Source organism: Myotis brandtii, unplaced genomic scaffold (assembly GCF_000412655.1).
Source record: "Myotis brandtii unplaced genomic scaffold, ASM41265v1 scaffold112, whole genome shotgun sequence".
Classification (NCBI taxonomy): domain Eukaryota; kingdom Metazoa; phylum Chordata; class Mammalia; order Chiroptera; family Vespertilionidae; genus Myotis; species Myotis brandtii.
In genome coordinates, this window is record NW_005353838.1 from 4,635,934 (window position 1) to 4,639,753 (window position 3,820).

The 3,820-nt window shown below is 36.6% G+C and overlaps 1 protein-coding gene across 3 annotated transcripts in view; it reads right to left on the reverse strand.

Moving 5' to 3' along the window:
- Window positions 1-3,820, reverse strand: part of TLK1 (tousled-like kinase 1) — a 170,075-nt gene that overhangs the window by 157,158 nt on the left and 9,097 nt on the right. The window contains exon 1 of one of the 3 annotated variants that reach the window (XM_005857568.2): window positions 3,171-3,192. The exons of 1 other annotated variant lie outside the window; for it this stretch is intronic. The gene's annotated coding sequence lies outside the window, so the exon portion shown is untranslated. Of the gene's footprint in view, window positions 1-3,160; window positions 3,193-3,820 lie in introns of those variants that run through there. One more of the 3 variants, XM_014545702.1, reaches the window with a different exon arrangement.

Consider the following 3,820-nt stretch of genomic DNA (forward strand, 5'->3'; position numbering starts at 1 on the left):
GGATCCGGCCCGTTTGGAATGAATAAAACTAAAAAAAAAAAAGCCCGTACCCTTTTATGTAATGATGTTTACTTTGAATTTATATTAGTTCACACAAACACTCCATCCATGCTTTTGTTCCGGCCCTCCGGTCCAGTTTAAGAACCCATTGTGGCCCTCGAGTCAAAAAGTTTGCCCACCCCTGACCTAGACCCAGCTTATTCTTTGTCTGTCTTTTCTACATCCTTCACCCCCGCCCCGAGGCTCACCGAACCCTTGGCTGAGCTTGCCCGGAACAGAAAACTACCACTCACCTAATCTGTCAATGGTGGCTTTTTGTGGGTTCCTCAACTCACTCTACTGACAGCCATAATGGCTACCTTGCCATACACACTTCATCACCCAGGTCCCAATGACTGGTTAAGAAATTGACAATTAGAGTACATTATAGCATCAATCTAGAATTGACATGTGGACATTAGCAAAGAGAGGTTAAACTGTCTTTCAAGTGTAATTGCTAAGCTAAAAGGTATGTATCTGCAACTCCAGAAGCAAGAGACTAGAAGAACCCCAAAATGGAGATAAACAGGCTCAAAGAAATTATTTGAGATCTTGGAGCTAAGCTGTTTCTAAAGCCATTTCATCCTCTTCCACACAAACATCTCTGTTATGTAAACCAATAAAATACTTTCTTAATTTACCAAAGCTTGTATTAAGTTTTTATCACAGGTAAGCAAAAGAATCATGACTAACACACTACCTAAAAAAAAAATGGTTAACTAAGTAAATTACAGTACATCCATTCAATGGAATAACACTGACAGAATAAACAGTAACTGTTATTTAGGATGTACTCAGGTGCCTAGTCTGAATCCTGGCTCTGTGACATACTCTCTCTGTGTCCTTGAGTATGTTACTTAATCCCCATTAGTATGTATTTCATGATTGCTAGAAGCAAATGAGCTACTATTTACAAAGTGCCTTGAACCGGACCTAACAATAAGTACATGTATTTTTTAAAATAAATGAAATAAGTTTTTAAAGTAACGAAGTTGACTAAACCATATAATTACAGTGATTTTTTTAAAAACCTGTTAACAGAAAAAGGAAAAGCTGTATTTTTTTAAAGAAGCAAGCTTGCACAGTTTGCCAAAAACAAAACAAAACAAAAAACCATGCCCCAGGTATCATGAGACAAGATGAACTAATTGGCTTCACACAAATCCCTATGACCTTCCCCAGTGGCACTATATTCATCTAAGATAGAAAAGCACATACACAGTTAAGTAAGGAATCATGAAATCATACAATGTACCACATTTAACAATACCAGCACTTGCTAGGTTAAAGGTTAAGAATGTAAACCTAGAAGTTTGTCATTCTCTGCAGATAAGGCACAAATTTATGAGTACAACCAATTCTTGATAATACATATAAATGAACAAATATTACAAGTCATCCCCTCAAACTACTCGCAGTTGGATTTTACTGCATCTTTATAGAATACTAGAGCCCTGGTGCACGAAATTCGTGCATGGTAGGGTCCCTAGGCCTGGCTGGCGATCAGGGACTATTGGGGCCTTCCAGCTGCTGGCTGAGACCTTCCTAGTTCCACGCCGCCCCCTGGTGGTCAGCACACATCACAGCGAGCAGTCGAACTCCCGGCAGGTCAAACTCCCAAGGGGACAATTTGCATATTAGCCTTTTATTATATAGGATAATCATTTTTACCTAAATATAGGTATAGCATCTTCAAATTCACAACATTTCAGGCCTAATATTAAAGCCACATTGAGATGTTTCACATCCTACATCAGCTCCTCTATATACCTTTCCACACTATGCTTTGAATTCCTATCAACCCCTTCAAAATCTGATTCTCATTATATTTACTAAATAATCATGTTACTAAGGGATTTGTTTTGTGTGCAATGAAGTAACTAAAACTAAACACCTGTTTATAGATGAGTTTACAGATTGAGCTTCAAGCCTCCTTTCCCTGCCCATACTGAATACAAAGAGTCAAATATATCAACTAAAGCATCTCAATTCTGTTCAGAGCCTTGTTCACCAGATTATAAAGCCTCCACAATAAGAAGACTACTCCTGTATGGACATTGGAAAATTCTTGTTCAAATTCTGTTTACTATGGCTGTGGTGGTCTTATAAGGCCAAAATACAGGGTGTCCCAAAAACATGTATACACACTTTAACAGCAGATAGCTCAATTGATGTTTCTTTCTTTTCAGCCAGACTAAGTTTTGTACAAAAGAAATTCATCCTAAAATGCTACTGGAAGTTTGAAAACACAGTTGAAATACAAACATTGCCTTTATAATTATTCAAAGTGTGTATACATTTTTGCGGGGACACACTTTAACAGCTGTTAACCCACTCAATTTTCACTCCTTTTCAGGTTTAACTGATTTGAAATAATGGGTGAAACTAGACTAAGCTTTGAACAAAGAAAATTTATTTACAAGACTTTTAATGGGGATACATAAAAGATAAAATTTATGGCACAAAACCAGCACCAATTGACAAATTGAGGGCACACAAACACTGAACAAAATGATTCTTGACACTTGGGATTCCACTGCTTCGTGTCATCAACAATGCCTGGACCAGAACCGTCATCAGTTTGAAAACAGGCATTGACAAAATAATAATAATAATAATCCTTTCTGTAGATTTTTTAAATTCTGAAAATGAACTGTATTGTAATAAACATTGACTTTATAATCATTCAAAGTGTGTATACATTTTGGGGGGACACCCTATATATATTAACATAAAACAACATTCAAATTCAGATTAAATAAGAAAATAAGATCTTTCATTAGTGTACCTCTAACATTTCCCATGAAAATACTAAACATGTCTGAAAATATGAAATATAAGTAAGATTTGCACAGCTGGTACAAGTTTCTAAATTGGGTTGTTTGGTTTGGGGTTTTAATGTGTGTGTGATTTTTTAATCTTATCTTCACACGTGTAAAACTCATGTAAAACAAATTTAACAAAATTTTAGAGGTAAACTGAATGAGCCTAAAATAATGGTTAGCAAATTAAATTTGCTAAGGAAAAACAACTTAGATATTAGCCAAAACCAAATTTCTGTATGTTAGGCAATATATCCTATTAATTAAAATGCAGACTTGGTTCAAATCTGAGCACTAACATTTATTTACTACACTGTGTCACTCTGGGCAAGCTTCTTCACATTTCTGTGCTTCCATTTCCTTATCTATAAAATGAGAATAACTGTATATATCTCACAGTGTTATGAGAACTAAATAAATTAATATGTGCAAACAATAAATTTCAGCTATTAATTACTGTTATCCATACCTCTTTAAAATATAATGTATATGATGCTTACTAAAATAAGCATCTTCCTGAGTCTTAAATAAGTACATCCTATCTAATAAAAGAGAAACATGGTAATTAGCTGTATGGTTGCTACCCTTCCCATTGGCTAATCAGGGAGATATGCAAATTAACTGCCAGCCAAGATGGCGGCCGGCAGCCAGGCAGCTTAAAGCTAACAGGAGGCTTGCTTGCTTCAGTGACTGAGGACTCCAACGTTCCCCGCCTGCCGCTGCCGGCCTCTGAGCTTGCAGTTTGAAACATTGTAACAAATATAGAAGCTAAACAAAACCCCAGTAACCTGTTTTCAGTCAGCCGGGATCTCAGAGCTGGAGTTGAAACATTGTTTCGAATACAGAAGGTAAACAAAGGCCAGAAACCTGCTTTCAGCAGCCGAGCCTCAGAGAGAAAGCCGGCTCTCAGGTCCAGTGACAGCCATAGAAGGTAAATAAATGCCAGAATAAAAAAAAAA